General features: G+C 40.1%; 1 protein-coding gene across 3 annotated transcripts in view; it reads right to left on the bottom strand.

Moving 5' to 3' along the window:
• Positions 1-25,213, bottom strand: part of HMT-1 (Homocysteine S-methyltransferase family protein) — a 38,471-nt gene that overhangs the window by 4,501 nt on the left and 8,757 nt on the right. The gene's annotated exons all lie outside the window — the stretch shown is intronic.

The raw sequence follows: 25,213 nt of genomic DNA, 5'->3' as shown, positions 1-25,213 counted from the left end.
TGTCAAACCCATGATGAAACCACCTGCCAATCACATATAATGTCTAGTGTTGCACCCTCACCATCAGGTACAATAATTCATTAGTGCATCTAAGTGAACCGAGCTTGTCAATCAAGGGCACATTGAGACTTCATATGGGGCTTCCATTCTAAATTTGGGGCTTTGATCATGTAGTAATGTTACCTCCCTAGGTAGGAGTGGTGAATAAACAACCCTATTAGGTGTTCCCAACCCCTAATGGGAAAGACAGGTCCTTGGTACATCCTTCAATTTATAGGTGGCATATGAATGATGATGAAATGGATGGGGTACTAGGGGTCTCAAGGTCAAATACCATGGGTACAAGGATAGAAATAATGAGGGATGTCCACATATTGGGAATATAGATGTAGGAGGGAGCAATCGTGGATACATGAGTTACCCAGGCCTTTGTTTTTTCACCCCCCTTTATTTGTATTTGGCCTTCTTTTGTTCTTGATTTGTATTACTGCTCAAGGCTTCGAGAAATTAGGGCATTTTGTGAATGATATAAAGCAGTTATTACCCCCTTAACATGAGGCATTTCATCGCCCACCGGGGGTTGGGATGTGCGAGTAGAAATTTTTGCAAGTTGGTAGCCCTCTCAGTGTCAAGGTTTTTGCATGAATGTTTAATGCCCTCACCCCAGAAAGTTAGTAGATATAAAAACTTTTCATGCAAATTTATCTGAAATACTTTAGAGCTACTACTACACTTCTCTTTTCAATTGATATGAAAAAAAACACAAGCACACACACTTAAAAATTTTACACCATGATTTGGTCTAAAGACCCTAGAAAAACCCATAAGGAAACCAGTGAAAGCAGGACTTTATTGCTTCTAGTTCACCGAGAAATTTACACAGCAAGTAATATTTAAAGGTACTTATCTCCCCTTTAAAATTTGCTCCAGAGTTCCTTGAAATTCGAGCCAAAGCTTCAGCACTTGGAAGGTTGAATCATTGTTACAATCTTCTAGCATTCTGCACCACATCAAATCACTACCCCGATATTCACTTATATACAAAGGTATCCTCCTCACAAATGCTTTCCAAAACTGAAGCAAATTGTCCTTAAATCTACCTTGGTCTGAGTGTAGGGAGTCATTTACAAACTTCCCTAGAAATGTAGCCTAGAATCTGCACTGTGGTAGAACAAGGATGGTTCGAAACTTCGAACAACTCTTTTCAGCACAAATCAGCATAGTTTTAGGCCTAAAATCTCGGCTTGCTAAACTCCTCAAATCTTTGCCTGAAGCCTCCTCAAATCACGACCTGAAAACAATGTGAATCTCATCCAACAAACTGTCACAAATTTCTAGAATTATGTGCCAGTATATCTCAGCTAAAAACTCAGGAACGTCTCCTTGCTAAAGGTTGCCTCTTCCTTATTAGCTATTTTCGTCCTCCTCTCAAGCTCCTATACTCTCCTGCTACGCTCTTCTCAATAGCACACATGAGAATGAATGAGAAACCCTTGCCTTTTTCCTTTTTGTCTTTCATTAGAAAGGGAAAACCTAAACCTAGTGATCAAGGATTGGGATTAATCTCAACCCATTAGATCAATGGATCAAATCAAGTCCCCCACTTGACCCTCTCTCTCATGTGGTCCCCCTCACTTAAAGAACTACTAGTCACTTTAATATGTTTTGTACCATGTGCATTTTCTCTCATAAAATCACTTTTAAAACATAAAAGTGACTTTAATAATAAAAGTCACTTTGTACTTTTTCTCCCTAATATCACGTTTAAAACATAAAGTGACTTTATTAAAAAGTACCTTACCACATGTACCACCTCATAAAGTGACTTAACTCCATGACATTAATATAACTCATAATGTCTTATGACAAAAAGGTCATTAAAGTGTTTTCCTAAGCAAAAAGGCCAATGCACTAGGAAACACTTCCTTGGTACCATTTTTCTCAACACTCCCTCTTACTGAGGAAGTTATTTCCCACCACTATATCTTTATCTCTAAAGTGGATATGTTCACGGTTCACCCCTTGGTACCATCATGTCACCCACTACTCTCGCCACATCACCACCCAACCTCTTTAGTGGCTTGCTTTGCTTCACTGACTTGTGTTCTTCCTTCGAGGTACCATAAAGCCTTCTTGGCTTCATCTTCTTTGAAGAAGTCTCTTGCACAAGTGAGGGAACCTCATCTCCATCCCCTGACACTTGTAGCCCTGATGAAGATGCCTTGTGGCCTGTAGTGATCCTGTAACCTGTGTTCTTGTCACCCCAGAAGTCATTGATCATCTTGACCCCTATGAATCTATACATGTGGACCCTAAAACCTGTAGCGCACTCGCCTGCCCAAGAACCTATTTCTCTACACGATCATTCTCCCGTGACCTCCTCCAATCCTAGAAGACTGAAATATGAACCTATAAAGTCTCCCCTCACGAACACCAATCACTCTAGCAGATGCCATGCTAGATCCCACGGGATACATCAACACTTGTCCATCTTGGAACACCACAACATATCCCCTGTCCTCAATACAGGAAACCGATATCACGTTCCTCCTCAGCCCCAGTACATATAGGACTTCCCTCACATTCATAGGTGGCAATGACTCCCTCTGAAAGGATACAGTCCCCACTCTTGTCGCTCTAACCCTAGTGTAATCTACAAGCACCACCTCCAAGTCTACACCCTCTATAAGACTTATAAAGTGTTCCCTCACTTCAGTCATATGGCAAGATACTCCATTGTCTATAAGTCAGACACTCTTCGATATAGCACTAGTGGCTAAGCTCACCACCAATGCAAACTCTGAATCAAACCTAGAGGTGCACTCCTCCACCTCAGTTGATGCTGCCACAACCTTCTTCTTCCCCTTCTTATTGGGACACTGAGAAGCATAGTAACCCATCTTCCCACAGGCAAAGCATCTCACTTTGCTCGTGTCTTTCTCAGACTCCTTTTCTCCCTTCTATTGCTTAGCTCCACTAGAAGACCCCTTCTTGGCCTTCTTCATCTACCCCACCACTCTGGTTGGCACTCTTAGCACTCCTCTTGGTTTCCTCCTCGATGAAATCATCCCACATCCTCTTCTAGTCTGGAAAATTATCTCTAGCCATAATGCCATGTATGAATCCATCCCACTTATGGATGAAACCAGCTAGTGTGATCCTGACCAATTGGTATTCAGGAATATCCACTCCCACTACAGCCAACTCATCTCTCACCTATGTGATCTTGGTGAGTTATGAAATCACATTGTCAGTCTTGATCATATTGGTGTTTCTTAGCTTCTACCTCAACACCATCTTCTTGTTCTCATTGGAACTCTGGTGTAGTGTGACTAAGGACTCCCACATCTTGTATGCAATCTTCTTCCCGGTCACATGAGGGAATAGGTGGTCTTTGATGGCATATAGCAGGATTTGTAGGAGGTTGAACAACATTCTCCACAATGTCTCATCCCTCCAACTCCTCAAACAAAAGCATCATCCTCTCCTTCCAGGGGCTAAAGTTTTCTGCCCCTGCCAATCTGTCCCCTACCCTTATACTAGTAGCCATGACTCTCCAACCAACACTAAATCTGAGATCTATAAAACCCCAAATCTGCCTCCCTCTCAACAACCAATCTTTGGGTATCTGAAGGTAGCTTTGGTTCATTGTTTGACTTATCGCAAAAGGTAGCTTGCTGGTTTTTTTTTCTTATCAGCTGAAAGGTTTTCCTCAAATTTGAAGCTTCCTTTCTCAGACCTAAAGCTTTCCAAGCTCTGATACCATGTAGAAATTTTTGCACGCTGGTAGCCCTCCCAGTTTCAAGGTTTTTGCATGAATGTTTAATGCCCTCACCCCAAACAGTTAGGAGATATAAAAACTTTTAATGCAAATTTATTTGAAACGCTTTAGATCTACTACTGATTCTCTTTTCTGCTGATATGAAAGAAAATACAAACACACACACAAAAATTTACACACTGATTTGGTCTAAATACCTTGGAAAAACCCATAAGAGGAAAACTGTCGAATGGAAGATTGTATTGCTTCTAATTCATTGTGAAATTTACATAGCAAGTAATATTTAAAGGTACTTATCTCACCTTTAAAAGTTGCTCCAGACTTCCTTGAAATTCAAGCTAAAGCTTCAGCACTAAATCTGAAAGGTTGAATCATTGTTCCAGTCTTCTAGCATTTTGCCCCACAGTCAAATCACTGCAATGATATTGACTAATATACAGAGGTATCCTCCTCGCAAATGCTTTCCAAAACTGAAGCAAACTGTCCTTAAATCTACCTTGGTCTGAACGTAGGAAGTCACTAACAGACTTCCCTAGAAATGCGGCCCACAATCTGAACTGTGGCAGGACAAGGATAGTTCGAACAACTCTTTTCACCACATGAAATATGCTAAGACTCACTCTCAACTACCCAACAGATCAGCACAGGTTTAGGCCTAGAATCTCAGCCTGCTAAACTGTTGGAAAATGTAACGAGGTTCAGTCTTCATAATTGTACTTGAATATATTTTGTCAAAAGAAAAACAAAAAAAAAATTATTATTATTACTATTAAATTGACTTGTTAAAGCATGGGTTTCATGCTTGGGTCAATTATAGGTCAAGCCTCCTAGGCTTTAGGTTGTTTATTGTTTGGTCAAAGACTCCTCCATCAAGTCGTCCTCTTCAGCAAAGTCATCTCAGCCTCTTCATCAAAGTCTTCAAGTCAGCCTTTACAATTCGGCCTCAAATAGATTATCTTCAATATATATTCATGTCGACCTTATACAGTGACACATCTATTCATATGGTCATGTCGGCTAATTAATGATAGACGAACCACTATATATACCAAGTTGAGATTTTCACATTTCACCAACTCAGAAGCTCGCATTTCAGAAGATAATTTTTGTGATCTCAGTGAGATAATTTGCGTGAACTTCAGAGAAAAAATGTTTCGGTATCAACAACATAAGTTCAATCTGTGGAAGGGAGTCTTGATGCTATTACAGTCAAGAAGTTCAGATCTCAAAGAGTTTGTTTCGGTGCTACAACAGAGATATCAAGTTCGGATCTACACAGTGACAAGGATCTCGGTATGCAAACACAGTGAAATAAGGATGACTTGATGGAGGTGGTCTCGAGTTTCTGTTGTAAGGGTCTTGGACGTCTCATCTTGAATCTACTGAAGGAAGAACTTTGACTGGGTTTTCCCCTAGAGTGGGGTTTTGCCCTGGCAGCGTGCCTACATCTTGTGCTCTCTTCTATTTGTTGCATGGCATTAGTCTTGATGATAAGAAAAGATAATTCTAAGAACAAATGATAATAATGAAAACATCACAAGATAATGTCATAATAAGAAAAATCGATTAACTGCCACTCTATGGATTTCTCTAACATGGTATCAGAGCTATGGTCAAGGTCAAAGGCAGTTTTACATCTTTGAAGCTCTCTCAGTAGGAAGTTTTGTTTGCATGTGTCTTAAAGATCATGACAATTAAATCAAGATCCCTCAAGGTGACACAGCGATATTTCAGTGCTGCCAAAGAAAGGAAGTTTCGATACTACTATAGTGAGGCAGCTCGGTCCTTTCAAGAATGGGGAAGTTTTGATAATACGACAGTGAGACAGCTCAGTCCTTTCAAGAATGGGTTCTAAGCATTTCATTTCGGTGAAGACACAGTTTGATGAAAATATGACTTCGCTATATATATTGCAGAAGATGGTTTCGATGCTACCACTGTAACAGGGTCTTAGTACAATGACAAGATCTCAGTGCAATGATAATAATCTCGATATGTTTTCAATGACCACAGAACTCACACTACAATGAGACTCTCGGTGATATATTACAGTAAGGAGATCTGGTAATATTACAGTGAAGAAGTATCACAATGAAGAAATTTGGATCAACCTTCAGAGAATAAGGATCGATGAATTCACAATCTAGAAGAGATATATATTGCTCAAAAGGTTTTCAGTGGAATCAAGTGACACAATTTCAGTATATCACAAGTGATCTAGTTCGGATTAAATTCAGAGTGATCAACCATTTTCTTGCAAGCCTTCTCTACAACATTCAACAGATTGAGAACAACTTCTAACACAAGTATTGTGATTTTTGTGCTTTAGTCATCTAACAATGTGTTTACAATGGGTTTTTCCAGGGACTTTTGTCCAAAAATAATTGCGTTAATTTTATGTGCGCTAGCATTTCTCAACTTCTGGTGTTTTATTTTTCCGCATAATTTTATTTGTGAAGGTTGCAGTGTGTTTATTTCGATATTTGGAGTAGCGGATAAATTAGGAGAAATAATACCAGTTGCTGCAATAGGATTCCAGTGTAGGAATTTTCACTGATATTATGCAGGATTGCAGGTGGGTCTTCATTTAGGGCTTGGTCTCCATATACGGAGTCCTAGTCCTCTAGAGGGCCACATTGGCACTTGTAGGGTGAGCGTTGAAAGCCATGGGCCTTCACCATAGCAAATAGCACTTCATGGATCCCCAACAGTGATCATCGACTGTTCGTGTTCCACCTTTTGGATGAGGATGATGCACCTGGTCCACCATGCCCCGTCGGCTCCACAGTTGCACCATACACTTGGCAGATGCTCCCATTGCAGATGGATGGTTTATATCATCACTCTAGCCCTTATAGACGGTTTACAAGCATACTTTTTCCATTTGGAGACCCATGAAGTTGTCCTTGTGCCCCCACACCCACTTGGGAGCACCACAAGTTCTTGATTAGAAAACAAGGGGCCAACCCCTTGTCCACTATGTTTGGAGTCCTTTTCTTCATCATGGCACCCTTTGGATTTCATCACGCCTCCTCAAAGGCCCAACGACTCACTTTGATGATCATTCGACCCTCTTGAGAGGCTTATTCATGTATTATTGAGCTATTTGGTGGGCTTGTCACCAAATGTTATTGTTATTTTGCACATTATTTTATTCTAGGGGCTAATTAGGCCAAAATTAGCTAAATTGAATTCATTAGACATTGTATAAATAGATGATGAGTTGATTCATTCTCTCATCATCACTTGGATTGATCATATTCTCTTGTGAGATTTTCGCTATTCTCTTTGGAGGAAGAAATTGGATGGATGGATGAATTTTGATGTTTGGATCTCTTCATTTTTGTCTTGGAGCTTCTATATTGGCATTATGATGATGATTGGATATACTTCTCACATGTAAGTGTTCCTTTAATGCTATTTTGTCTTTTTCTTATGTCAGATGCGTGTTGTTGGAGAATTTCGCTATACTAGGCTGAAATTTGTTGCTTTTCTTGTGTGAAATGGTGGAAATTTATCTTTTATTAGCATTGCATCATGTCATGGACCATGTTTGAATAAGTGAATGTTCCTAGAGATATTTTGTTAAAATTTTATCTCGATAAGTGTTAAATTTGGCAACTAGGGCCAAATTCCATCTTAGGACAGCTCATATGATGGAGATGATTATTGCATTGGATTCCTCTTTTCGAGAGGTCCAATTTTGATATAAAGATCATCTCATTCTAACAAGAAAAAATGGAATTTTGAATTTATTCTTTCTCATGCACAAATTGTCAAGGTCGACCTCAGTCAAATGTAGGCTCATGAAGCCCAATGGATGTGTCTCCTCACCCTCAATGAAGTGTATAAATAGGAGTGACCTCTCTCTCATTTGGACATCTCAAAACATCACATCATCATCTCTCTCCTCCACTTCGTACAACTCAAGGGCAACCTCTCTCTTCTTCGCATGTGTTGCAGGAGGACAAATTTCTGCACTGTTTTGGACGCCGAAATTTTTAGGGAACAGAGCAGCGTTGACTTGTGTTTGACCATGCTTTGACTTCGATCTAGAAGGCAAAATTCCGATTTTTGAAGGCCACATTGATTGGCACGATTTTCGAGGTGATTGGGACAATTTAACCGAGTTGACTTCAGCGTTGACTTTCTAATTTGACAGAAGAATTTACAGAAGGGTTTTCTCTCTCCTTTGACTGGTTTGACCGATTTGTTTTGGGTTGACTTTGACCCTCTTGGAAGGCCGAATTCTTTTGTTATTAACCGAATTGCTTGGAGGACATTTTGGGGCTGCTTTGACCACTGTTGACTTTCTGGTTATGGCTACAATTGACTGCTAATTTGATAGGACTATTTTGGGCAAGTTAATTTGATATTTGTACTCTCTCTGCTGAACTATTGAAGAATAATAAGAAGATTTGATCAAAGGGTTTCCCCACATTGGGGTTTGTCCCTGGCATTCACCATATCTTGTGTCCTCTTGCCTTGGCTTGTCTTCGGCACTTGTTTTTATGTTCTATCTACATTTACTGTCAATGTGTTTAAGTTAATGTGATTGCTACTGGATATAATTGGAAATTGTCATTAGGTTTTTAAACTAAGTCACCTGACACGGGGATTCGGGATTCGGGATTCGTAGGATACGGGTTTTCGAGTGTCGGATTCGAACACGTTGACCCCCCGAAACAGGACACGTAGGATTCGTTATATATTATTTTATTAAAAAAGTGTATATATATATATATATATATATTAAAAATTAGATATTTCTTACACAAATTCTAATTAATGATACAAATTCAGTGATTTCAAACATAGATCTTCATCTATAGCATGCATAGTACATACAAAATTCAAATACATGTCAGTGGTCACATAAATCATGATTCATAAATGAAAGACAACTTACAACTACAAGATAGTAAGATAAAGACACTGACAGCTATAGTTTTCTCATTAAGTCATCAAATCAAAATGTGTTACATAGGTAGTGCTGGTGCAATGTCAATGGCAAATAGAAATAGAAAATATAAAACAACTACATGTATACAAGCCTAAAGGCAATAGATAGCCCATGACTCATGAGTCATCAATCCTCAGAGTCATCATCAAAATCAGCATCAATGTCCTCATCATCATGGTCACCACTGCTCTCCTCTGAATCCTCCTCCTCCCCTGTATCCATGGTCACCTCTGCATCTGCTGGTGTGGAGGATGACCCCTCTAAAATATCACCATCATCAAATCTAACAGGCTCTAGCACTGGATCATTGAGATCCATGTTGGCCAATGCCAACTCAACACTGTTGTCCAGACCCATATCATCAGGAAAGACATCCCACATCTTTGTCTTTCCCCTCAACCACTCTTCCCTCTTCCTGTAAATAAGACAAAGGTTAGTGTGTACATACACCATTGTCTCTGCCCTGGACTGCTCAAGCCTGCTCTTCTTCACACTATACAAATTCCCATATATGCTCCAATTCCTCTCGCAACAAGAGGATGAAGTCACCTGAGAGAGGAGCCTCATGGCTAACTGCTGAAGAGGAGGGCTTGTTGCCCCATGATTTGCCCACCAAGAATAGGGCTTCTTAGTCCCCCTATCTCTAATCACATCATATCCTGCAAATCGACCAGTTCCAATGGAAAACTCTGCAAAGGCATCCTCCACCTCATCAAGCAATGCTCTATCCTGAAAAACCCGCCTAAATGCATCTTTCCTCCCCTATGAGATTTCACCATCCATGTGAGGAGGGAATCTGCGGGAAGGTCCACCATTCAGCCACTCATGGTTGTAGCATTTTGGGTTCAATGAGTGAGCCAAACAATGTAAAGGTATACAATTCTTGTCCCATCTGCTGACAAGAATATCTTGTATAGTATCACAGAAGGCCTCTGGTGATGTCTCATACTCGAGGCACTCACTCTGTAGAATAATGCTCCTCACAGACTCAATCATGGAATCCCATCCCTCATAAACCTCTCCTAGGATGGGTTTGTCTGTATCTGCAAATCGAAGCAAAGAAATGATAGGGTCCATGATCTGAACAATTAGATCTACCCTCTCCCACCAAGCATCATCTAGCACTGTGTCCTTCACCCTTTTAGAGGCTACTTGATCTGTCGTTCTCCAAAAAGACCAAAACTCAGAAATAACCATGGACCCAAGAGCGGTCTTGACCTCCCTCAACCTCTTCAACATCATGAATGAAGAGGCAAACCGTGTATCAGCAATCTTCAACGATGATAGATTGATGTACTCCTTGTAGATAGTGAGGGCATTTGTATGATTTTGCACAAAGTTATGGATATGTCGTGCATCCTCAATAATGTTACCAATCCAAAGCACATCAGAAGCAATGGATTTCAGTGCTAAGTTCAATGAATGGACAATGCAAGGTGTCCAAAACACTTGTGGATATTTAGCTTCCACAATCATGCCAACAGCCTTGCAAACAAGTGCATTATCTGTAATGATTTGCACACAAGAATCAACACCTACATCTTCAATAACTTTAATAAATAACTCACCAATAAATTTTGCATCCTTGTATTCTCCAAGTGTATCCACTGCTTTCAAGAAAACTAGACCATTCAAGGAAGACACTATGAAGTTGATGATTGGGTGTCGTGCTTGATCTATCCATCCATCAGAAACAATGCTAAACGTAGATGTTGGCCATGATCCTACAATAGGCTCAAGCATTTTTTGCACCTCTTCTTTTACCTTCGTCAACAATGTGGTTCTAAGCTTCTCTGAACCAGGAGGCACATACCATGATGGAGACCCGTGAGTTAGAGCTCGACACATCTCAATAAATAGAGGTGAGCGTGCAACATTAAATGATATGAAGTTTTGGTAGAAAAAGAAGGCAATGGTGAGATCAAGCTCTTCCCATTTCTCCTTTTGAAAAATCTTGTCCATTGAACCAAGTGTAATTGCTCTTCTTTTTGTTGCTTGTCCCCCAATAGAACTCTCAAATGGAAATTCGGTGGTCCCTTTCCTCAAAAATGGAAGGGGGGTCTTCGTTCTTGGTTTTTCTTGATTTTGCAACCACATTTTCCATACCAACAGTGGACTCCTTTTCCATTTCTTTCCTCTTTTGTAAAGGAACAGCTTTATAAGCTCCAATTCCACAACCTGGTAAAGCCAACAAATGGCCTTTCACATGGTAATATGTGCTTTTGAAAGAAATGTGACAAAAGTTGCATCTCCATTGCACATTGCCTCCTCCCTTCCCCTTGGTGCTTGTCCCATCCTCTCTTGTGACATATTTCCACAAGGGATATTTCTCAATGTTGTCTTTAGGTCCTCCTCTTCCCTCAACATTACTTGCAGCAAACTCTGATGATATTGGGGGAGGGGCATCTCCAATGGAGACATTCTTCCCCTTCTTTTGCCCCCTAACTGCTGCCTTTGATTGAGCCATGAATATTGTAAAAAAAATAAACAAAACATGCACAAATTTGTAAAAAAAAATCATATACAAACTGTTGTAATAGAAATGCAAAAAAATAGAGCTGAAATGCACTTACCTGGTGCTTGAATCTCCTTGTTGAACACTCCACACCCTTAGCTCCTTGCTCCAAACCCTTAGCTCCTTGCCCACAGCTCAAAGTATTGAAAATTGAAAGAGAAATATAGTGAAAAACATAAGGAACAGCGCCTTTTTTAAGCGCGCGGGTTTCATTTTAGGGGATTCGAATCCCAGAATCGGGACACAATGTGTCCTAACGAGATTCGTACGAATCCCGTTAGGACACGTCGTGTCCCCTTCTGGGATTCGAATCCCCAGCGAATCGTGTCCGATTCGCAGGATTCAGACACGTGGAGGGTTTATAACGAATCCAATTACTTAGCTTTTAAAGGAACATTGAAGTAAATTGTGCTAAAGCATAGAACATACCATTGTTATCTAAAATTAACAACAAGTCATCGCATATTGCATATCCAAGTATAAAGACCTTGAAGCAATTGTCCCATGCCCTAATTACAATGCGAAATTGTTTTAGAGGCCTCCTTGACCAAGTGAAATCACTCCAAGCATTGGAATCATCTTGACTCAATTTCTCCCAAAAGATTAGGCATTGATCCTCAATAGGTGATCACTGTTGATTTGGGTGTAGCATCGGATGTGCTCTAGCTACGAAAATTTGGTGGGGAGGTTGGGCACATGAGATCTCCAATACCCAGAAAAGGTTTGGGTAGATTCTAAAAAGATCAGGAGATATTAAAACAATTAATATTTTTAATGGAGTCCATAAGTCTTAACTTAGGGAAAATAAAATATTAATGTGTATTAATATGAATCTGTGTTAGAATGGTCCAAAAGACATGGATCAGGCCAGATCTAATCTTAGCCATTGATTAGGGACTTAATCTCAGTCGTTGATACGTCAACAGGGAAAGTATAAGAGGAGACTTGAGGGTCACTTGGAGAATACACCAGAGTGATCAGTGATTCTATTCTCTAAAGCGGGTTTGCTAAGACAGATAGAATTAGTGATCGGGAGATGCAGCTGAGGGGCATTTGAGTACAGAGAGACAGAGAGGCAAAGATAGTGCTGGGAGAGCAGCGCAATAGCTAAGGAGAGTGACGCAGAGCCAGCCAGGGCTCACGCAGAGGCAACCGGGAGCTGCGCAGAGCCTCAGAGAGGCCAGCGTTGCTGACGCAGAGGGCCAGAGGGTTGACGCAGGGCATCCCAAGGCTGACTCGAACCCATTCGAGGTGACGCAGGGCCAGCATGGGGCAAAGAGGGGCTAACGCAGTCCAGAGAGAGGCTGACGCTGGGGTTTCTAGGGAAGATTGGTGCTGAGTAGCTGTCGAAAGGATTATCCGAGGTTTCAGCCATGAGGTTTGTCAGAAACTAAGAGTTATTGCTACTAAGGAAATTCTTTGTTGGGTAGGCCAGTTTTGGCACCCAGATTGTACTCTGATATTGCTTAATAAGAAAACCCTCAGATAGCTGCATTGGTTTTCCCACATTGGGTTTTTCCAGGGACATTAGTCCAAAAATAAAGGTGTCATATAGTGTGTTTGTTTCTGTTTCTTTTAGTTACTGATCTGTAATATGTTGAGCATGCACTAGTGTTTATTTTCAGTATTTAAATTGTAAATAACTTGTTAAGGAAAATAACAAGTAGGTAGGAATAAATCAGGTAAAGTGCATGAAGGGTTTCTAACTAAGGAAACTTAGAAACTTCAACATGGTATCAGAGCGTGATTGCAGATCATAGGAGGACTAAATGGCATCAGCCGAGCTATGCAATAGCAGCAGAAAACAGCAGTCCTGAGGTGACAGAAGTTGTTTCTAGCAGACCAGCAAGGGAAGGGTGATGCAGTGCCTGTGTCATCAAGGGTGAGCTGAGAAGAGGCAGCGCAAAAGCTAAGGAGGCAAAGGGAGCCTCACGCAGAGCCACACAGTAGCTGGGAAGGCTGACGCAGTTGGCTGAGGAGGCCGAGTTGTTGGTGCCGGGATTGCGCAGAGCCTAGGAGCTCTCACCTTCAGGTTGTTGGGGTTTAGAAGGCTGCGGGAATATTGCAAAGTGGAGTTGGTGAGGTACTGTAGTCAGAACAGTACCTAACAAAGCAAGGCCAGGGGAGTTGCTACCGAGGGTTTCTAGCCGAGGAACCCAGATCAGTGGTGCGGTTGCACAAGACGATTAGAGTAGTGGGCATCTCGACAGCGGCAGAAGGATTTCCAGGAGGGTAGGACTCAGAGGTAGTCCAGAAGAGAACTTCCAGACGAGAAGTAGAGACTCATAGGAGTCGAACAAAGAACTTCCAGAAGGGAAGTAGAGGAGCATCATGGCACTACACGGAGTAAGAGACTAGGATAGACTGGACAAAGCGTCAAACTTCACAATCTGGAAAGCCAAAATTTTATCCGTACTTGACAGGAATCGTGTCAAGAACTTTACCTTAAAGGTAATAGCTATCCCAGTCGACCCCAATGATAATGACAAGTACAAGGAGGCAATGGCGAGGGCTAAGAGCATCATCCTTGATGGGGTCAAGGATCATGTAGTACCACACATAACCGAGAAGGAAACAACATTTGAGATGTGGGAGGCTTTCAAGAAGTTGTACCAACATACTTCTGTGCAGAGAAGAATGCTGCTTGAGAATCAGTTGAGGTCGTATTAGATGAAGAAGGGAAAATCGATTGACACCTTCCTCGGAGGATTGAACGAGATCCGAGATCAGTTGACTGCTATAGAGGCGACACCAGATCAGGAGCTGATAGTGGGGATAGCCCTGAATGCTGTCTCAGAAGACTGGGAGGTATTTGTCCAAAGTATACTAGGTAGAGGGACTCTCCCACCTTGGGACGAGATGTGGGCAGCTCCTCGCTAGGAAGAGATCGGACGACAGTCGAAGACAGGTAGCAGCAACAAGGGGATCCAAGTCAAACAGGAGGAGGAAGATGTGGCCCTAGCATCTAAGGGAAAGCAGGAAAAGCGGAAGAAGAAAGATCTCTCCAAGATCAAGTGCTTCCACTGTGGGGAGCTAGGTCATTATGCGACCCAATGTCCAAGGAAGAGGAGTAAGAGAAAGTCTTCCGAGACTAAGGCAGCGCCAGCATGGGCAAAGAAGGAAGTTTTGACAGACGATGACTGTGCCATGAGTGCACATGCGCCACTCGAGCGGAAGTGGGGAGACATCGAGTTGTAGTCAAGTGGACCACCGGCGATGAGGGGCAGGATCCTCGAGGTACCCAGCCTCTTGAATTAGACCTTGTTATGGGAGCCTCGAAGAGGAGTAGAAGGACTGGCTGAGTCGGGTAGAGACAAATGTGGATGAAGCGGCAGAGAGAGCTACAGTGCAAGAGTTCCGAGACAGCGCGAGGCTAGCAGGTTGTAGCAGTGTGAGAGGCATGGGAGTGTTGCATCAATGCAGGATGGCACAGAGAGGTGTGCCACGGTGCGAGATGCAGGGAGTTGTTGCAGCAGCGCAGAGGTCAGAGAGGGAGCACTTGTCAGCGGCAGAGGGAGCTTCAGCATCAGTGGGTGACTCTAGCCTAACAGGGAGGTCAGATTGGGAGATCAGTTACTTACTTCTCAGTAACTGAGTTGCAGTGCAACAGTGGGCAGCACGATGCAGCATGATGAGAGGAGGTGCAGTGTAGATGCAGTGCTGGGAGAAAGCACCAGCAGCAACACGGATGCAGAGGGAGCTGTCGTATAGATGCAACAGTGGCAGTAGCAAAAGCATGGGCAGCAGTACATGATGCAGCAGTGCAGAGGATGTTGGGCAGGAAGGCCTAGCATCAGCACAGGTATCGATGTCGGATGATCACAGTAATACTCAATGAGTATTGCTAGAGCACAGTCCTCGCTAAGAGGGAGTCTTGATTTGGGGTAGCATCGAATGTGCTCTAGCCATGAAATTTGGTGGAGAGGTTGGGGCACATGAGATCTCCAATACCCAGAGAGGGTTTGGGCAGATTCTAAACAGATCATGAGATATTAAAATAATTAATATTTTTAATGGAGTCCCTAAGTCTAAACTTAGAAAAAATAAAATATTAATGTGTATTAATATTGAATCTGTGTTAGAATGGTCCAAAAGACATGAATCAAGCCAGATCTAATCTTAGTCGTTGATTAGGGACTTAATCTCAGTCATTGATATGTCAATGGGAAAAGTATAAGAGGAGGCTTGAGGGTCACTTGGAGAATACACCAGAGTGATCAGTCATTCTATTCTCTAGAGCGGGGTTTGCTAAGAGAGATAGAATTAGTGATTGGGAGATGTAGTTGAGTGGCATTTGAGTACAGAGTGACAAAGAGGCAGAGATAGTGTCGAGAGAGCAGCGCAGTAGCCAAGGAGAGTGACGCAGAGCCAGCCAGGGCTCACGCAGAGGCAGCCGAGAGTTGCGCAGAGCCTCAGAGAGGCCAGCATTGCTGACGCAGAGGACCAGAGGGCTGACACAAGACATCCCAGGGCTAATGCAGACCCATTTGGGGTAACGCAAGGCCAGCATGGGGCAGAGAGGGGCTGACGCAGTCTAGAGAGAGGCTGACGCTGGGATTTCTGGGGCAGATTGGTGCTGAGTAGCTACCAAAAGGATTATCCAAGGTTTCAACCAAGGGATTTGTCAGAAACTGAGAGGTATTACTGCCAAGGAAATTCTCTGTTGGGTAGGCCAGTTTTGGCACCCAGATTGTGCTCTGATATTGCTTAATAAGAAAACCCTCAGATAGTTGCACCGGTTTTCCCACATTGGGTTTTTTCGAAGACATTAGTCCAAAAATAATGGTGTCATATGGTGTGTTTGTTTCTGTTTCTTTTAGTTGTTGATCTATAATATGTTGGGCATGCACTAGTGTTTATTTTCAGTATTTACATTGTAAATAACTTGTTAAGGAAAATAACAAGTACGTAGGAATAAATCAAATAAAGTGCATGGAGGGTTTCTAACTAAGGAAACTTAGAAACTTCAACAATCACCTAAAAGCAATTTTTTTCACCTCCCTCTTTTTCTAGGCCTAGTCTACATAGGTGGTGTAGGGTATCAATTATCTCACAATCTAGCCATCCAAACACTTTGATTTTTGGTCCACAACTGCGCGAAAGTTTGCTCTAGAGACCCTCTAAATTTGAAGCAAATCTGACAGTGGGATCTCGAGATATAGCAAGCCTTAGCTCAAGGATCGTTTCTTGCCCTCAATTTCCCTTGGCTAGTGACCTCATTTGGATCATTGCATTATATTCCAAGAATATTTGTCCATTTATCCCCTTCTCTTCCATAATTAGGTCAAGCCCCTCCTTGAGTGACCAATTCCACTTACTTGACCTAATTTTGGGTCCACTTGGTCCCATATAGTCCCACAACTTACTGAAGATAATTTCACAAACACCACTTGAAAACCAAGTTTCCACAAGGATTTCTAGGACTATGTATCTCATTTAGAAGCCTTATCCTCAAACCCCAGCCATTGAAATCCCCTTGACCCTTCCTCGAGAGCCTTACACATTGCTTCTCAAGTAAGCAAACCATACAATTGAGTGTCTCTTGTGAATAGGCCTTAAGATTCACTCCTTATCCTTTCATTGACTTTAGTGATTCCCTTATACCTGGTCTCCTCCCATCGGTGAAAGTTCGTAAAGAGTAGGGAGCCTTCGTTGAGTGACAGTGGGCTATCGCTCCATTATTGCCCTTGACCTAGTAGTTTCCCTTTTAGGATCCCCTCCTACAACCCCTGCTAGTTTGAGTGGTAACAATACAAAAGTTTCAAAATTTCAAATGAAGAATGATCCCATCAAGTGTGCTTCAAGGGTGAAGAGTGCCATTAAAAGAGGAGCTGCCAAATGAGGGAATTGATCCCTAGTTGCCAACTTTAACACCCGACCATCTTTTGCATTTTACAATATTCCTTTCTTTTGTTTCTTGCTTTTGGCCATGATATGCTTTTTTGTTTTCGCTGCATCAACATCTGGGGCAACATATCCAAGCCCGACTCAAATATGAGGACAAGGGAAGGGGAGTGCTAGTGCCTTATGGACCCAGAGAAGGAAAATGATGAAATAGGGCTTGTAATGTGTGAAGGGGAGTGAAAAGTGTGGAGCGTGAAAAAGGGACCACGCTACCAAAATCGGGGTTTCCCATGTAGTGTCCTTCCTAAAACCATAGGTCAATAGGGGAGATCCCATAGGAATAGGATTGAGGATTAACCCCTCATTTAAGGTGAGGGAAAAAAACCATGGTCAAAGCCCTTCTTTCTTCCAAGTCACCCAATAATCCATCCCCAAAGTGCCCAAGAAAAACAAACCTAAGCACCCGATTGCATAATGAAAAACATACCCTTTGGGTTGGATTGCCCACCTTCTAACATATGCTCCTGACAGATGGGCGAGGGGACATGCGACTAATGCAGGGAGCAGAGATCAAATGGCATAATATATCAGCTACATCGGTGGTTGTCTGAGGTTGTTGGTTGTCAGGTGAAGAGATAACTAGGAGAAAAATTTCTCCTATGGTGTCACTTTTGGTGGGTAACAATTCCTATATCCTCGCACAGTGATGTGTGGTTTGACGGTAAGTCACTTGGGCGAAGCCTAGGAGACCGAAGTTCAAATCTCATTGAGTACACTGACCTACTGTGGTGGAAGCTAAAGGGGCGGATTCCCCAATCCCGTCTTGGCGGCACGTGAGTCTGCTCTTGCTAAAATCATAGGATCTTAGTATACCCGACTTACAGGTGGTTGAATGTACTCCTGGTGTTATAGAGGCAGCTACGAGGATTGATCCTGGGTCTCCCATAGATTAGAACTGGCAGTTACCGATTCACCATGTGGTTAAAAAAAAAACAATTCCTATATCCTCAACCTCCTGTAAGGAATATATTGTACATGTCCATGTCTTCCTTAAGGATATTGTGATTATCTCAACTTGAAACTAGTGAAAATGCACCCTCAACTGGTCAAGAGAGATTTATAAGGTTTCAGGGTAATAGTTATCACAAGATTCTATCATTCATATTGGAAAATCATATGATCATTACATTAGCCCCTGTTTTAATGAGAACGAAGGCATAAGTTCATTTTGTAGTTTTATGTTTGTATTTTAAAATTTTAACCTTAAAAGTCATTAAAAAGAGACTTTTATTCTTCTTTAAAAGTTTACATAATTTTTTTCCCAATACATACATTTTCCTTGAAAAGACACATTTTATTTGTATTATAAAGAGTGTTTGCTTCATAGTCGACATAAATCTATTTTTTCAAATAAGTACAATGATCTAATTTTTCAAATAAAAGATAATGTTTATTATGAATGTAGAATATTTTGATGAATCTTTTTTAACTTCTTAATATTTGATGCTTTTTTCTTAATTTTTTAACAACCGACTGCATTAAATCTATTTATGGTATCGGCATTTAATAAAATGCATCTTTACATGATTTTAACAAATCGTTGAAATTGAATAATTGGACATAATATCTCTTCACCACAAGGAGTTGGAAGTCTCTCCAGTTCCTCCATTGTTCAAATTTTAAGTTTGGTATCATCTACAGTTTCCAAATATGAATCTAAATTCAAATACAAATACATTTCGGTTTGGAAAAAAAATGAATGAAAAAAACCCAACACAAAATTGTTTTGGGAGTATACATCTAACTAATACAAAATAAGGCAAATTTATAATTTTTAGAAAGCAAACAAATTGTAACAATCAATTTATTCAACAAGGATATCCATTCTCCATCTACCCCCATGACTTTCATCCCTCCAACTTCATACCAAGGGAGCAAATTGAGAGCTAACTCTATCCTTATATCTCTTCTTGAGTGTTCCACATGCAAATTCTCGTAGGGCACCCTCATTTTTTATTTTCTTTGGTGGTCAATTCTCCTTCATGCACATTTGTCTAAGGAGAACTTCTTCTCTCATCCATGGTTTGATATGAGTTCAAATGAAGATATGTGGTTTGAGGGGACTTCATACTCGTATTAGAGGATGTTGGACTCCTCCTGCACATTATCCTAGATCACTGGCTCATGGTTTGAGAGTTTGGCAGCCCATGCACATACATGGCTCTATCTTTGCACATTGCTCATAGGTCAGCTCTCTATTAGTGGTTGTTATAACAACCAAAGTGGACCTTCTTAGACACATTTCTATGGTATTTATAGGGGGAGAGTTGGTCATTGCATCAAAAAGACTAATTTTTCTATCTTTGATGGTTTTGACATTTCAAAGACCACTTCATCTAGAGGAGTGCTCCACTCTATTGGCATATTGGCACATTCTTTGAGGATGTAACTAGTAGTTACCCTTGCATAACTCTCAAGGGTTTCCATCTATTTTAAGGATTATTTTACTTTTTGGTGGTCCTAGATCCAAAAGGAATAACTACTATTAGCACACCCTTCAAGGGCACACCACTTATGTCATTTATGGAGGAGTCGGTTGGTGCATAAAAAGCCCCACTTACTGACCTTTCTACTTTTGGCACTAGTCAAGTACACATTTGTGAGGAGGTATAATCACCTTGCACATGTTCGTAGGGTTCACCTCCTTAAAGACCATATAATTATTAGCTTAGTCAATGTCGTCCCTTGCATACATCTTAAGGGCACACCTCTTCCTTGATTATTTTGTCTTGTTCATTGATCATGATGGAATTCTGGGAGAGCACCCTCATTATTGAAAGCACACTCGATATATTTTCACCCTTTTTGAAGAGCAACCCCTTCCATTTGACTTGGCAAATATACTATTTTATTGGAGGATGGTTATTGAAGAGGAGCATTCCGAAGGAGAGGAGGATGAATGGTACCTTATATGGGTTTACATGAACATTGTTGCTAGAGGATGAATACATAGCATTCTCACTCATAGCCTCCTTATTCTAGTTAGGCCAATAGACCTTCCTATGCATCAACAATCGTCAACACTTTTACTCTCCACTTCACATCTGTGCGCCGAGCTTCCAAGAGAATTCATGGAGTTTATGGCACAATGCTCAGATCTCTAGACGAGGAAAAATGATGACACGGCATGCTCCAACTCCTGAACATGCCCTGCGCTGATTGAAAAGATCATGAGGCCCAAGATTCATTCTGTATGCGATGTATCTGCACGAAATGAGGTCCAAGTTCATTGCATCTCTGGTCGTCCCTCCCATTTCGTGTATATCCTCGATGTCTCTTCCCTCCTATAATATTTCAACTAGAGGAAGACGACACATATATCTTCAAAGTAACAACTGCCGCCTCTCCATACAGATCTCCAGAGTTCTCAGTGTCGAATTCAATTGGAAGCCGAATGATTAAAAGCAGTTTTGAAATTTCTGCTGGCCCTACAACCTCATTCTCGATTTATTCATCGGCGCATGCTCCTAGATGGCTTATAGTGAATGAAAAGACTGTCGTTCTCCAGAGTTCTCAGTGTTGAATTCAATTGGAAGCCGAACGATTAAAAGCAGTTTTGAAATTTCTGCTGGCCCTGCAACCTCATTCTCGATTTATTCATCGGCGCATGGCTCCTAGATGGCTTATAGTGAATGAAAAGACTGTCATTTAGTTTTCTGTGGCGCCTTGCATGTGTAACCTATCTCAGAGGAATTTTTGTTTATTTTAATACTCTGTCATTTATGCTCTAGGGTATCCCTTTCTTCTCTCGACTCTAGCATTCAAGTTTCCTATCAAGGGTTTCAGAGTTACGCTCCCTGATGGTGCCTTCCTCTTCTAGTCCAACGCTCACTATTCGGGTGTGTGATTACATGGAACTCAACCATTCCCGTGCGATACATATATATTTTGTTTCCCTTTCAACAGGTATGTCATGTCTAATTTTTTTCTGGTGATTTTAGTATTGATATATGGCTATTTGAATCGTTTCCAGGGTTTTGCAAAAAGCTTGATGCTCTGCCACCTGGGCTCTTCGCAGGAATGATTATGGCGCTATCTCTCATGGTAATGTAAATAAGGTTCAATACTAGCTCTATATTAACTTATTCCTTTTATACTCAACGTTTGACCCTTTTATTTTCAAATATGCTGGTTGAGTATGAATTGGGGTTATGTCATAACCCCATCCTTATTTATTTCCTTGAGGGCGAAACTCCTAGGTCGAGAGAAGTTTTGTCCTAGAATTTTCCTGCCTAGATTTATAAACCATTAATTGTATAACATAACTTTCTGTCTTGCTTTTAGTGTTCTAATTGGTTAACTCATGAGGCTCTATGGCTTGAGAGCATAGACCTCTGATTAATTGGGCATCAGTTGAAATCTTCCCTTACTGTATAGCTCCTATGCGAATTTGAAATATGCACCAGTCGTGCAACTATGATTATTGTATAAATTTTGTATGTGTTTGCAATGTGCGTCAGTGGCGCAAACAATGTTATATATTTCTCTTATATAATTGGGTAAATATTTTAGATGGCCATTATTGTTGCTCCTAGGCTCAACCGGTACTTTGGGTCGATATTTATTTTAATGTTGAATTCCATGTAGTGTGTAGTGTGTGTGGCTATCCCTATGATCTATTTTCCCCTTTCTATGCTAGCTATCAAATTAATATACGGTTTATTTTGTTCAATTTGCATTATATTTCTAGCATGAAATGTGTTACTTAGGTTGCTGCAATCCATCATATGCATTGGCATTAAAATGAAACAATTACTTGTTTTCCTGTTATAATATTTGTGTATTATTGATTTCTTCTTGAAGATGCCATGTGTTTCATTGATGAAATGAGTTCTCTAGTCATATATGGCATTTCTCTGTTCATTATGACTCTGATTTCCATAATGTTTATTGGTAACCTATAACTGAAAAGTGTTCAATTAATTGTTGTTTTACCCCATCTATGTCAGATTTATATGTTATTACAAACCTTAGCCGCGCAACTAATTCACCCTTAAATAATTTAATCAGTCCCTTAAAAAATACCATGTTCTGGTTTAGGTCTTGGTTATTGACTTACAACAACTTACAACTGCTTTGATATAACGACTTCTTTCCTTATTCCTAACTGTTATTTGGTTTTCCTATATATAGGGCCTTTATATGCTCAATAACTTTACTTAGATATATGTTAATACCATAACAACTTTCACCTTTAATATTTAGGATCCTCACTCCATTCATTCTCAAGACTGGTACTACACTTGGTAACACATTAAAGTGAGACTTTTTCTTTTTGTTTGATAGACCATTAACTTACTTTTTCTTTTAGTTTGATAGACCATTAACTTACTATGAATTGATTGCGCACTATTAACCCCATATAAATTCTAGGTCTACTACATTAATACTCAATTAACATTTTCAGGGAAGATGTTAAATTTCATAAAGCATGCAGGCTCTAATTACTGCAAAATACATTCACATATCCCCTTTTTTCACCTAACTGCAATTCCAGTCACTAATTCATTTGAACTTAGTATCAGCCTTTTAGCTACTGCAATTTTCCAAAACTCCGAATGTCCAGAATCTCGGAAGCTCGGTCATCACTATTTCTAATTATTCCAAAGTTTTCCGTTTTGTGAATAATTTGTTCTTAAAATGTTTCAAGATTTTATTCGTGATTTTAAACGAGTAATCCAGTTGTAGTCTTTTATGCCGGATTCATTTGTGTGATGCCACAGTTGGGTTTCCTGGAACATATGCATTTGAATTGAAAACAATGTTTTTGATTTTAGCTTAATCTTGGATATATCTCTTTCTGTATGATATGGGAGAATAGTCAAATGTGTAGTTTTGAAGTCAAATAATTCATGTACTATTATGTTTTTATAAGATTGTTAAAGTATCTTTGTGTTGATCTGCATGCCTGGTAGGTTTGTAAGAGGTAAAAATGTGCAACACCTTACAGCATGCAAGCTTATAAGCTACGATAGCGTTACTCCAAATTAATTTAAAGTTGATCAAATATAACCCCTAAAACCTTCAAAGATGTTTAACTGACCGAACTCAGGGGTTTATAAGCTGTAACCATCTACTTGAAACTATTTTCTATAGACTGCCCTCGCCGAGTGTGCAGAGTGATTATAGAGATTTAATCCTGCAATCTTATCCTTTATTTCAGGAAAAGAAGCTTCTTTTGAATGTTGTAAATTGAAATCAAATTCATAAACAAAAATGTTTTAAAACATAAAGATAAATTACCTTAAATTCAAGGACAAGAATTTTAATCAACAATCATGTTTTTGAAGGTATGCGATATCATTCTAATGCATGGTAGAGAATCTAATAGAGTATGTCAAAGCTTATGCATGCTTACAGTGATGACCAAATAATTTTCTGGAGAAATTTCCAGCTTATTTGCTTATATCAAACATTTGTGTAGGGTTTCAACCAATTAACATTTCATTGAGTATGTATTTACAAATCAATGATTTTGGGATCAAATCCCACAAAGCAATTCTATACATGCTCTTCAAATTCCTTCAAGCTTTTGAAAGTAAAACCAATGAATTATCAAATTTTACTATAATAAAAAACAATTAGAAAGCCTTTAGCCATCCCAAATTGCTCATCCTTTAGGCTTGAACCAACATCTCTTCTAGAAAAATTCAACAATTCCAATTTAATAATCCTATCAACCTATCTTTGTACCTTTTGGGACAATTGCTAGTATTTTAAAGGGTGTTTTGGTCTTGAATTGCCCTATTATGTAATATTTTAATCCTTTTAGTGATTTTCAGTATTTTCCTAGGAGAAATAAAAGGATCTAGAAACTACAAATACTATTTTACTGTAAAATGAGTTGAACTGATATCTATATAAGAATTTGCTCACTCTATTTTTTGGGATGGTTGGATTTGGGGAGAATCCCCTATGAGCTTAGTTGAAAGTCTTGTTTTGGAAATATGAAGTGAAGGGCTCTTCTTATGTGAGACATCATGATCTTCCAGCTAATATTGCTGAATATAGTGCCGGAAATCCCTGTAAGGAGATATATTATGAAGGGCTAATTCACCCTTTTAGAAGTAATTTAATTGTGGTCATCTGCCTCTCAAATAACTGTGTTTCTTGCGAACTTACATTTTCATTGATAGGTACACCCTCATGCATGTTTTAGAGGTTCTCTTTCATTAGCTTTCCTCCAAGGAATTTCAACATTTGTGGACAGCAAAGTAAGGATAGAAGTAGCTTCTTTATGTCAGCCCCTTCTTCTATCCTCTACTCAAAAGAAAAACCACTCTACAAATTCAATCCTTCAGAATCCATTTTCCCTAATTCGGAGACACACTAGTCTTGGTCCACCCATCCATCTCTTATAAAAGTTAATCATATACTTTCTTAAAGATACCCCCTTGTATCGAAGGAGAGCAGGCCTAAAGTGAGAAAGAGAGTGACCATGGTGATAATGGGTAGCCCCTCTTAGTTCCTCCAATGTATTACTTGTGGTTTAGGGTTTTATCAAAAAAGGAGAAGGTTTGGGTGGTAACAGACCCATTACTAATATGTCTAGGAACCCTTTAATCGTCATCCTAAACATTTAACCCCTTAGTCTAAAATTGATGCTGCTTATTCTTTAGTTGCCAATAAAGTAACCAAATTCTTACTTAAGTTCATTTGTTGTCATTCTTATATCCTTTGCATACTTCTAGAGTAAAACCTATAAAGGTTAGGGCCTACTTTTTCCTTAGTCTAGGTAAAGGTGAACTAATGAGCTTCAATAGTTTTACTATTTTCCTCATAACAGAAATCAACATGGAGCATACCCCAATTCACCAGTACCATTTATTGTTGCACACAAAAGTTGGTAAGGAGCTAACAAGCCACAGAGAGAACACAAACATAACAACTGTGGAATTATGTTTGACACTTGAGCCTCACCAACTCAAAATAAGAAAAAAACAAAAAGAGAGAAGAAAAAAACTGTTTTACCCACTAGGAGAGTTGCTAATACTAAACAGGTCGGTAAAATTTAATATTATTCTCTAAATATGAAACCCTACTTTCAAAA

The sequence above is a fragment of the Pinus tabuliformis genome, chromosome Q, assembly GCF_031772625.1.
Source record: "Pinus tabuliformis cultivar Carrire ecotype Pingquan chromosome Q, CPIR1, whole genome shotgun sequence".
NCBI classification, from domain to species: domain Eukaryota; kingdom Viridiplantae; phylum Streptophyta; class Pinopsida; order Pinales; family Pinaceae; genus Pinus; species Pinus tabuliformis.
The sequence above is the reverse complement of the archived record's forward strand: the minus strand, read 5'-3'. Positions and strand labels throughout refer to the sequence as shown.